Here is a 12,926-nt window from a genome sequence, read left to right as displayed (position 1 = left end):
AGTGCAGAATGCTGTAGGTCTGAATTTGAGTGCAGGGGAAAAAGCTAAGAATTCGGTAAATCAAAAGAATGAAAGGAGTAGGCCACCTTCAAATATTTTTGCAGTTTAAATACAGCAGTACAGGCGAAATCCATAATACAGACAAAATACATGGCTGCTGTATGTCACATTCTGATGTATTTGACATTTTTAAGAAAAGTTTACCTCCGTCCCCAAAGTTGATAGGTACCTAAACATCCCATACATTCCTAAGTTTAGAGAACATTGACTGGAAGGAACATGGCATTTATTTGTCAGGCACACTTGAAAGTGTTTCTTTGGCGGATGTACAGGAGTGAAGGAAGGTCACATAAGCATGACTTACCGACTATACTGCTTCTTCGGAAACTTTTTCTTAGTTGTGCCTTTGAACTGGTTTTTTTTTTTTTTTTTTTTTTTTTTCTACGTTCAGGGAATTGTGGACCAATTTACAGTACGGGATATTCCAGATATTGTCTGTGCACAATGCTTTAAGGGAAAAATGTAACATCATGATCAGTTCAGTGTTTAAGGGTGTAATCATGCCATTATATGAAGCAGTAATTGAATACTAACATAGTTGTAAGGTATGTGTGTACTCACTGTGTGGTTTTAAAAAACTGAGCTCTGAAAATATGCTCCTGGGAAAACAATATAACCAGTCATATATGCTGTAACATTGATTTTAGAAATGTTTTCTCCATGGACAACACTATTTGAACATACATTTGGCCTTATCTAACTAATTTCTTGGGAATTCTTCTGCATTAACATCGTTACAAGTTTGCAGGGCCCAAATGATACAATTTTATGACAGTTCTTGAAAAGCACATCCTGTGATACAATTGGATAAATTTTACCTCATACCTTATTGTTTTAGCACAGGCAGTAGTATTGCTGCATTTTCCAATGAAGAGAATTTTAAATTTGACATTGTTTTAAAGGCCTATAAACTTCAGTCAGTGGAGATCAGTTAGCATCAATAAACTTATTAAGTATGTAAGTTATATGAGGGTGAAGTTAGTAATTTGTCTTCTTTGTTCAAGATAAGCTGGCAAAAATAGAGGAAACCAATGTCGTAGTTAAATGCTTATCTCCTATTCATAAGCTAAAGAACTTCAAAGTTTAAATAAACTGTTTTTGCCGGTATTGATAACTAAATTATTGCTTGTTGACTCAACTGATACTTGTTGATGCTGCTGCTTTAATTTTAGTACAGTCTTCGTGTTCCTTATCGTCTTCAATATCAATACGTAGAGTTCCTGTGGGGATCACTGAAATCATTTTTCCCCCCAGTCAAATGAAAAACTCCCACGTTTTTCTTTTATTGTTACTTTTTAGATGTTTTTAAATACCTGACTCGACTCGTGTACTTAATGTATGTGTACTAAATGCATTTTCTAATTAAGTAATTAAATAAATTATGTTAAAATGACTTTTGTATTATAGGAAATCTTATGTATTCTTGGAGAGTGTGCTTGTATGAATGAAAGCAGTGTTTTGGATTTGGTGTGGAAACATTACAGGAAAAAATCATCTATGCTTTGATATGCCTGTGAAATCTGTTGTTGAGATTTGGTACATTTGTCCTTATCTTTCTTATGTGTTTATCAGTAGGCATTTGATATGGTCTGTGACAAGATAAAGCTTTACAGGATTCTAAAGAGATAAAGGCAAGCTTTGTGGGATGTCTTATCGAAGTTAAATAGGATATTGTGATTTTTAAATTACAAAATGATTTCCTTCCCATTTTTAAAAAAGTTGATGCTGCCTTCCGAATGTACCTCCTCAACCTGATCTTTGTTTTTCCAGAAACAGTCCATAGTTTCCTGATAGTACTTTGTTGGTTCATTGTTTTTATAAGTAGGACTGGCAAACTGACATTACAGTGGTTTTTCAATTTTAGAAAGATTTTAAAAACAAAATTTTCTCCCAATTTTTGCAATTACTATTTCTGTTTATAATTTTTTTAAACTTTTGAGACATACAAGTTTCGATTTTGAAGAATAAGCAACGCTCATTATATTAGTTACACATTGCTATACGACAAACTACCCTAAAACATGGTAGCTTAAAACAAACGTGTTCTATCTCACAGTTTCTGAGGATCAGGAATCTTGTTTAGGCTCAGTAGGACGTCTGACTCAGGGTATAGCACAAAGTTGTTTGAATCAAACTGTTGGCTGGGGCTGTATCAGCTGAAGTCTTGCCTGGGGCTGGAGGGTCCATTTTCAAAAAGGCTCACTCACATGGCTGTTGGCGGGAAGTCTCATTTCTTGCCATGTGGGCCTCTCTACATGGCTTAAGTGTTCTCAATATGGTAGCTGTCTTCCCAGAATGAGTGATAGGAGAGAGGGGGAGCCTAAGCTGGAAGCCACAACCTTTTATAACCCAATCTTAGTAGAGACAGTCCATGTTTTTTGTCCTGGTACATAGCAAGAGGGTGCAGATATCAGGAGGTAAAAATCATTGAGGGCCATCTTGGAGACTGCCTTCCACACTTACTTAAAGGTGTTAAAATTAATGTTTTTTGGAGAATTACACAGAGAGATAATAGCTGGCATTGGAGGAGGCACAGTGAAAGATACGATTTGAAAAAAGGAGGTTCTTAGGGGATATTTTTGTTAAATGTGTACTCCAGGTATTTTTTAAAATTATTTTTGTTAACATATGATGTATAATTTGCCCCAGGGGTACAGGTCTGTGTATCACACCCCCCATGTCCATATACTCCAGGTATTTTTAAAATGAGATTTCTTTTACATATGTAGGTAAGAAATGTATGGAGGTGAATAGAGCAGTTTTTCTGTTATGTTAGATCTTAATCAGCTTGCTTTTTTTATGTTTCTGTGTAAGTAGTAATTGTGTATGTTTTAAATTTGCTTTTTAAAAGCCATTTATCTACATCTATATAGATGCACCATGTAATTCTAAACTTAATCTTGTAATTCTCACCTTTTGTGATTATTAAGGTAGAATGTTTAATTTTGAGAACTTGCCATATACAACAAGAGGCCTATGGCAAAATGAAAGGCTGGAAGATTAAAATCTGATGTTAAAGTAGATACTTAGAACACTTAAAAACAAGATTTTTCATTGAGTTCTGATTCACTGGGGATCTTGGACTCTTTAACAAGGTATCCTCATTTTTCTCAGCCCATGGTAATGTGAGAAAGTAGCAACTCAGTTAAGCTATTGGTTTCTGGGACAAATTAGAGAAAATCATGGCTTTTGCTCAAAGAGAATAAAAAGAGAGCATGAAAAACATTTCATATTCCAAATTAAGATATGTGAATAATATGCGAACACTTCAGGGCTTGGTTGAAATAGTAAAAGAGGAATAAGGTGTAACTCACCGTAGACCCAGCAAGAGAGGAAGAATCAGGATAAGGATATGAAATATGAATTGACTCAGAAAGAATGAACTATCTCTAATAAGATGAGCGCTTTTTTTTTAAAGCTGAGAGCTTCTGTGTCATGGGCCCAGATAAGTTAAATGAAGCTTTGCTACAATCAGTTATTTTACCAATATGGAAAGAACCTAATTATAGCAGTATATTCCAACAAACTAAATTCTGAATATTTTAGAGTTACTGGCATAGTGGAGTAGTTTTAATTCTAGGGATTACTGCCAGCAGAAAATAGCTAACACAAATAGGATTTTTTCCCTTCCATTATAAAATGGATATGTGCTACTTGACAGTTTCTAATCATCACTCACATATACCTTGATGTTCAGAGTTATGTGCGACTTAAAACAACTGTACTATTACATTTCATGATTTTGTGAGATCAGCAACATAGGCAGGGCTTGGCTGGATGATTCTTCGTGTTTCATGTGGTATCTGTGGAGGTCACTTCATAAATTATAGCTGGCAGATGTGCTGGTCACTGGGTTCAGGATGGTTTTACTCATATGTCTGATACTTTGGTGGAGGTGGCTAGAAGCTGGTCTCCTCTGGAGTGGTTGACCAGAGTAAATGCACATGACCTCACTCACTAGCACAACATTCTTGAGATGACTCTAGTTCTTAGATAATTGAGTGGTCAGGACTCAAAGAGAAAAAGTTCCAAGAGGGCTACACAGAAGCTGTAAGGTTTTTTTGTTTTTGTTTTTGTTTTTAAAGATTTTATTTATTTATTTGACAGAGCCAAGGAGAGAAGGAACCGAAGCTGGGGGTGGGTGGTGGGAATGGGAGAAGCAGGCCTCCCGCAGAGCAGGGAGCCCAATGTGGGGCGTGATCCCAAGTTGCTGGGATCATGACCCGAGCTGAACACAGACACTTAATGACTGAGCTACCCAGGCGCCCCAGAAGCTGTAAGATTTTATATTAGTTTTCTGTTGCTGCTATAACAAGTTACCACAAATCTGGTGGCTTAAAACAACAAAGGTTTATTCTTTTAGAGTTCTGGAGATCTGAAGTCCAAAATGAGACTTAAGGGGGCCAAAATAAAAGTGTCAGCAACACTCAGTCCTTCTGGAGGCTCTGGGGGAGAATCTGTTCCTTGTCTCTTCCAGCTTGCTGCAGTCCTTGGTTCCTGGCCACATCGTTCTGATTTCCGCCTTTGTTGTCACATCATCCTCTCCTTCATTTACCTTTTTGCTTCGACCTTATAGGACTCACGTGGTTACTTTTAGGATCCACCTAGATAACCCTGGATAATCTTTCAAAATCCTTAGTTTAGTACACCTGCAAAATCTCTTCTGCCATGTAAAATAAAGTATTCACAGGTTAGAGGATTAGGATGTGGACATATGTGGGGGCCATTCTTTAGCCTACCACAGACTTGTTACGACCTAGTCTTTGAAGTCCCAGAATGTCATTTCTGCTGCATGCTGTTGGTTAAGCAAATCACTAAGACCAGCATAGATTCAAGGAAGGGAAATTAGGAGCATTCCATGTAGATAACCATACCTAATAATTGTAGTTTGTTTCTTTATATCAGTATGTTAAAAAAATCAACCATTTCTGTTGGAATCTCTTGTCTTTATTAATGGATACCATTAACATACAAGACTTTTGAACATTCATTCTTGTACTGAGTGCTAGTACAGTGATTCCTTTTATATTTGAGATGTATAGGACTTCTTTTTCTGGATCAAGATTTCTCAACCTTGGCAGTATTGACACTTCGGGCTGGATAATTCTTGGTTGCCAGGGCAGTCCTCCACATGGGATATTTAGTAACATCCCTGTCCTCTATCCGCTAAATGCCAGTAGTGTCCTCCCACCTTCCTGACCCCCGGGGTGCAACCAGTCGTGTCTCTGGGTTGGGGGTAAGGGGAGAAGTATAGCAAAGTTGCCCTGGTGGAGAGCCATTGCGTCCTCCGCCTTATCTGTCCTTCTCTTCTCTCATCCATTGATACTTGCTTCATCTGCGTAGTCTCTGTGCTTCAGGCTTATTGCTTTATTTTACATTTATTTGTCTCTGGTAAAGACAGAGAAGTAACTCATTACCTCCCTGCCAGACTCCTCACTTCTCTGTCAAATAAATGAGTGCTATGATAACTGTTTTCCTTGATTGTGTTACTTCTTCACTCCTAAGTTCTTGATGAAATTCTAAATATTAGATGCTTAGAAAATATGGCTTTGGAAAAGTTCAACACTGTTTCAGTTTAATTCACCAGCAATTAATTTGGTGTTGTCCACCTCACTAGTCACTTATTGTTTACTTTTTATAGCAGTTATGAGCAGCAGATTTTAATAAACAAATCTGTGTATAGGAAAATTAAAATAATAGGTCTGCAATTTATAAGCTTATTCAGAAAGTTAGGTAGAACTAAAGATAATGGATGATCTTGTGCGTTGGCATAACTAACATTGAACCGTTATTAGTGAAGATTGTTTCAGGTTTTCTTTTTTATTTTTTTTAAGATTTTTTTCATTTATTTTTTTATCAGAGAGAGAGAGAAAAAAAAAGTGAGCAAGTGCATGCACAAGTAGGGAGAGTGGCAGGCAGAGGGAGAAGCACGCTCCCAGCCACACAAGGAGGCTGATGAGGGACTCAGTCCCAGGACCCCAGGCTCAGGACCTGAGCCAAAGGCAGACACTTAACCCACTGGGCCACCTAGGCATCCCTGTTTCGGATTTTCTAAAAATAGTGGTGAGTTTGGGGGTGCCTGGGTGGCTCAGTGGGTTAAGTCTCTGCCTTCGGCTCAGGTCATGATCCCAGGGTCCCGGGATTGAGTGCCGCATCAGGCTCTCTGCTCGGCAGGGAGCCTGCTTCCCCCTCTCTCCCTGCCTGCTTCTCTGCCTACTTGTGATCTCTCTGTCAAGTAAATAAATAAAATCTTTTAAAAAATAGTTTGTATAACCACACACTTGTCTGGTTTTCTTTGGCATGTCATTGTGTAAAGCTAACTGGAACAATAGAGACTAAATCCCTGAATGCAGATTTTATTAGCATCTTGCTCAATTCAGCTGAATTAATTAGTATGTAGATTTATAGAACTCTGGCCTTGTCTTTGACTCATAGGTTTGTCTGTTTTAAGTTAATTAACAACCACATAAGAACAAGTAGTTGTATGTTAAAATACAATAACTTAGTTATCCCAAATCATCTGGTAAATGAGAGATTCTTCTAGGCAAAGGACATTACAGGTAACAAGACATCATTTCCCTTAAGCTCTACTTTGATGGCTTTTGGTAGTGGCATATTTGAACGTATTGCATTTTTTTCTACCTTAGTAAGAGTATAACGAGCACAATTTAGCTTCTACCAGATGCCAGTGTCTTTATATACTATATTTTAATATTTTTCTTTGGGGCTACTTCTATTTGTAGGCATACTAGTCATCACACCAAATGCCTCCAGAACACTGTGCCTTTTCAGTTGGCATGTTTTTTAGAATCTGTCATAGTGGTAGTGAATGTGTGGGGCTTATAAGCCCCTCCTCCCACTCTCAGGTGCCCTCAGACAATTCTGTTTTCATTCATCCCTTGTGGTTGTAAAGGAGGTCTGCTTCTATGTAAAGGAGGTCTGCTTCTATGTAAAGGAGGTCTGCTTCTTGCTATCTCTGTTACTGTTTCTAATGTGTACTCTTTGTCACTCTCCCATAGTGTTTTTTGTTTTTTTTCCTTCTCTTTCATTCTTTCCTTTTTTTCATCCCCCTATGTTTGCTAATAGGATTTACTCCTGATAGATACTTGAAGGTCATTAGACCACTGCTCTCTTGCTAACCAATTGTATTTATTATGTTGTTATTGATCTTTTGACTTCTCATATCTTACACTGAAGATCTTGTATTTTTTGCTAACATTTGGATATGATTGTTTGAAGGATTATTGTTTTAAGCACATAAAAGGTAGTTAACTGAGAAATTAACTGTTTTTAAAGTTTCAGGGAAATTTAAATTAGAATGTACCCTTACTTGGTTTACATTTTCTGTCTTCTGAGTTTTAGGGTAGTTTATTTAATATACTGTGTTATTAGAAACATTTATAATTTTAAAAACAGTCTAAAAAAGTCTAGTATTTTGTAACACAATTTCGGTTGTATAATGGTTCTTATATTTTATAGAAGACATCCTGTTACTGCCACTATTGCTGTTGCTAATGTCATCTTTACTACCATTAGTTAGCACTTATGGAGTATTTGCTATGTGCCAGACATACTGAGCTAGTGAATTTTCAGGTAATTATTTTGTTTATTTATATCAGAGAGAGAAAGAATTTTTTTTTTTTTTCTATAGACTAAGATACCGAGGCTCAGAGTTTCCAAGATCCTACAACCTGTGTGGCAGAGTAGTTTTTAATTTAGTTTTTTATTACACCTTTCTGGGTACTCAGACTTGGGATTTTTACACACATTGGGGGAAAAATAGCACCTCAAATGCTCAATAAAAGTCTCATGTGCTGGTTAACATCCTTTAGTCTATCTTCTGTATATTTTACAATATACAACATTCAATAGAAAAATGAATATGGTACTTTGTTACTTTGTTACTTTGAAATTGTTACTTTGAAAATAAGGGAAGTCAAAGTAAAAATCAATATGCAAAAAAAGTTTATAAACCTCTTAAAAAGTTTGTATATAAAAAGTTTATATGTGAGAGTTTTGGAAGAGTCTGAAAACTAGTATTTGAGACTGCTGACATAAGTTTCTATTTTTTTTTTTTAAAGATTTTATTTATTTATTTGAAAGAGTGAAAGAGAGTGTGAGAGCACAAGCAGGGAAAGCAGCAGAGGGAGAGGGAGAAGCAGGCTCCCCACGAGTAGGGAGTTGAATGTGGAGCTCAATTCCAGGACCCTGGGATCACTACCTGAGCTGAAGGCAGATGCCCAACCAACTGAACCCCCCAGCTCCCCCCAATAAATTTTAATTTCCTTAAATTTTCTTAGGGAGTTGTTGGATTTTTTAAAAATATGTAACACACTATTCATAGGAAAGCTTTCCAGCTTTGAAAATTTATTTATTTGGCAAATATTTGTTACTGTACCTACCTATAATAGACGTTGTGCTAGCTGGGGTATATCAGAGAATTAATTTGGCAATATACTTTCATAAAGTTTACCATTTTGAGAAAGGGAGGATACAAACAATAAAGTAAATAAGCAAGATAATTGATAGTGTGTGCTATTAGATAACAGAATGACACTTTCTTTAGATAAGGTGATCTGGGAAGGCCTTTTTGTAGGTGATATTTAAGCTGAAAAGAAAGGATTGATGAGAAACCAGTCATTCAGACAGGAAGAGGAAGAGCATTCTGAGAAGGAGGAATAGCAAATACCAAGACCCTGAGATAGGAAGAGACTTGGAACAATGTCGAAATTGACAGAAGGCAAACATGAGTACAATTTAAAGAACAAAGGAGAGCGTGGAATGAGATGAGATAGGCAGGTCGGCAGAAAGCAAGATTAGTCAGGGCCTTTCTAGATAAACTGTATGAAGGCCATTCCTGAGTTGAAACAGAGTGAAGTAATGGAATTTAAAAAGCACTTGACTGCTTTTAGAGAACAAACTGGAGGGTACAAATGCATAAGCTAGGAGACCGCTTAGAAAACTGTTGCAGTATTTTGAGCTAGCGATGTTGAGGGCTTAGACTAGGCAGCCACAGAGATGAAGAGAAGGGGATGGATTCAAGATGTATATTTGAGAGTGAGTTGATAGGACTGCTGATGAGTTAGAAAGGGACAGGTAATTAAGGGAAAGGACATAGTAAGTGATGATTCGGGTTTCTGCCTATAGTAATTGAGTGAAAGGTGGTGCTATTAACTGCTGGAGAGAAGACTGGGGAAAAATAGATTAGGGGTGTGTGTGTGTGTGTATGTGTGTTCAGCTAAATCTGCAATTCATATGGGAAATTGAGGCTGCAAATGTAAGTGTGGGTATCAACAGTTTTATGTAAATGCTACTTATCATAGGGGAGAGGGCGCCCAAGGTGAGAGTCTAGATAAGGGGTGGGAAAACTACGGTCCACAGGCATATCTAGCTTGCCATTTCTGCTTGTAAATAAAGTTTATTGCAGTAGAGACACACTCATTCATTTATATATTGCCTGTGGCTGCTTTTGTGCTATAATGGCAGAGTTCAGTAGTCGTGATAGAGACCATAAAGGCCCCCTAAAGCCCAAAATATTTAGAATCCCTTTACAGAAACTGTTTGCCGATCTTTAGATAGAGAAGAGGAAAAAGCCCATGATTGAGACTGAAGCTCCAGAATTTCAAAGTCAGAAGAGTAGGAGCCAGCAAAGAAGATTGTGAAGAAGGGTATCCAGTGAAATTAGGAAAAGCAAAGAGTTTTGAAGTGAAGAATGTGGAAATGATCTGCTATGATGTATGGTGCTGAGAGGGCTGGTAAGATAGAATTTGTTTACAAGGAAGTGTGACCCTGGTGATCCTGGAAATATCTCTTTGGTAGGGGGACATATTTGAATAGGTTGAACAGAGAATTACTAAAAACACTGCTTAGTCTTAATTTCAGTATTAGTCTTTTAGAAATTAAAAAATATTTACTTTCTTTACAGAAGCAATGTTGGCAAACTTTTTCTAAAGGGCCGGTTGTAAATATTTTAGGCACTGTAGACCAAAAGGCAAAATTGAGGATATTAATGTAGTATTTATGTAAGAGAGAAAACAAATTTCCATAGATTTTTGTTGTTGTTGTTCTTTATTTTTTTAAAATTTTATTTATTTTTTCCCCATTTTATTTTATTTTATTTCTTTTCAGTGTTCAACATTTATTGTTTATGCACTACACCCAGTGCTCCATGCAGTACATGTCCTCCGTAGTACTCACTACCAGGCTCACCCAACCACCCCCCTCTCCTCCAAACCCCTCAGTTTGTTTCTCAGAGTCCACAGTCTCTCATGGTTTATCTCCCCCTTGAGCTTCCCCCAATTTACTTCTTCTCTCCATCTCCCCAAGTCCTCCATGTTATTCCTTATGCCCCATAAGTAAGTGAAATCATTGATACCTGACTCTCTCTGCTTGACTTATTTCACTCAGCATAATCTCCTCCAGTCCTGTCCATGTTGATACAAAAGTTGGGTATTCATCCTTTCTGATGGAGACATAATACTCCATAGTATCTATGGACCATATCTTCTTTATCCATTTGTCTGTTGAAGGGCATCTTGGTTCTTTCCACAGTTTGGTGACTGTAGCCATTGCTGCTAGAAATGCTGGGGTATAGATGGCCCTTCTTTTCTAGTGAAAAGTATCAGTATCTTTGGGGTAAATACCCAGTAGTGCAATTGCAGCGTCATAGGGAAGGTCTATTTTTAATTTCTTAAGGAATCTCCACACTTTTTTTCAAAGTGGCTGCACCAACTTGTATTCCCACCAACAGTGTAAGAGTGCTCCCCTTTCTCCACATCCTCTTCAACACATGTTGTTTACTGTCTTGTTGATTTTGGCCATTCTAACTGGTGTAAGGTGGTATTTCAATGTGGTTTTGATTTGAATCTCCCTGATGGCTAATGACAATGAACATTTTTTCATGTGTCTGTTAGCCGGTTGTATGTTTTCTTTGGAGAAGTGGCTGTTCATGCCTTCTGCCCAGTTTTTTGACGTGATTATCTGTTTTGTGTGTGTTGAGTTTGAGGAGTTCTTTACAGATCTTGAATATCAGCCCTTTGTAGTATCAGTTGGAAATATCTTCTCCCATTTTGTGGGTTGCCTCTTTGTTTTGTTGACTGTTTCCTTTGCTGTGCAGAAACTTTTTATCTTGATGAAGTCCCAAAAGTTCATTTTCACTTTTGTTCCCTTTGCCTTTGGAGACATATCTTGAAAGAAGTTGCTGTGGCCTATGTCAAAGAGATTATTGCCTATATTCTCCTCTAGGATTTTGATAGATTCCTGCCTCACATGGAGGCCTTTTATCCATTTCGAGTTTATCTTTGTGTATGGTGTTAGAGGATGGTTGAGTTCCATTCTCCTACATGTAGCTGTCCAATTTTCCCAGCACTATTTATTGGAGACTGTCTTTTTTCCACTGTATATTTTTTCCTGCTTTGTCGAAGATTATTAGACCATAGAGTTGAGGGTCCATATCTGGGCTCTCTACTCTGTTCCACTGGTCTATATATCTATTTTTGTGCCAGTATCATGCTGTCTTGGTGATCACAGCTTTGTAGTAAAGCTTGAAATGAGGCAACGTGATGCCCCCAGTTTTGTTTTTCTTTTTCAATATTTCCTCAACAATGCAGGGTCTCTTCTGGTTCCATGCAAATTTTAGGATTGTTTGTTCTAGCTCCTTGAAAAATGCCGGTAGAATTTTGATCAAGATAGCACTGAAAGTATAGATTGCTCTAGGCAGTATGGACATTTTAACAGTGTTTATTCTCCTATCCATGAGCACAGAATGGTTTTTCATCTTTTTGTGTTTTCTTCAATTTCTTTCATAAAACTTCTATAGTTCCTTCAGTACAGATCCTTCCACAGATGTTTTTAATTGGCAAATTTAAAATATAATAAATAACTTGAGTACAAGTTTTTTAAATATAGGTCTTCTAATGAGGAGGATGGAATTATTTTTGGAGGATAACATTTAGCTTAATTGGGGTTCAATATTAGTGTTCTTTATTGTCAAAATTATTTGCAGATATTACATGTTAATGCCAATCTATAATGAGATTTTACGTATTTCATCTTTGAAAATGTCTTTTTCACATTGTTGGGTACCTCCAAATATTGGCATAAGTCTGTAAGCCTATGATTTTAAATGAATGTATTGATTGCTTAGAAGGCATGGAATTCTATTAGATTCTTCTCTTGATATTTGTCTTTTCACACATTACATTGTAGATTAATTCTTTCCAATTTGTGGTAGGTAAAAGCTCCTCAACTGCACAGTTAAATGGATTTTGAAATACAGATCTTGCATTGAGGTTTGAAGAGTGCTGCTGGAATTGTGGTTTGAGCTAGGAAAATAAAACAGCTACGTATTTCTGTGGAAATAAAGATCTTGCCTCCTAACTTCTAACAGTAAGGGAAGTATATAAAGCAGCTTAACATTCCTTGTGAATCAAATATTAGTTGTCTTCCAATGACTACTGTTTAATATTTCACATGTAAGGGCTGTTTTGGGTTGAATTTCTTAAATATTATCATGGCCACAGGTAATTTCCATAACCATTCAGTGTTTGATAATAGTGGTTAAGGGCTGTTCTTCCAATTATTTAAAATGTAAAATAATTTTTAGCTCACTGACTATATTAAAAAAAAAGATGGCTGGATTTGGCTTGAAGGCCTTAGCTTACTGACCCCTACAGTTATTTGTAATTTATTTATTAAAAATTTTGGACATTAATTACAAGTATGTAGTATAAAGGAAAGGAATTGTTTTAGTAACATGAAGAGTGTGTGTGTGTGTGTGTGTGTGTATGTGATACGGGCCAAGGGCAGACTGCCCCATGATGGGCCACTTTGGCATGAAGATTATTTTTGAGTTAAAAGCAAATAAA

General features: G+C 36.9%; 1 protein-coding gene across 3 annotated transcripts in view; it reads left to right on the top strand.

Moving 5' to 3' along the window:
* Positions 1-12,926, top strand: part of TMEM65 (transmembrane protein 65) — a 64,896-nt gene that overhangs the window by 1,668 nt on the left and 50,302 nt on the right. The gene's annotated exons all lie outside the window — the stretch shown is intronic.

Source organism: Mustela erminea, chromosome 16, assembly GCF_009829155.1.
Source record: "Mustela erminea isolate mMusErm1 chromosome 16, mMusErm1.Pri, whole genome shotgun sequence".
Lineage (NCBI taxonomy): Eukaryota > Metazoa > Chordata > Mammalia > Carnivora > Mustelidae > Mustela > Mustela erminea.
The sequence above is the reverse complement of the archived record's forward strand: the minus strand, read 5'-3'. Positions and strand labels throughout refer to the sequence as shown.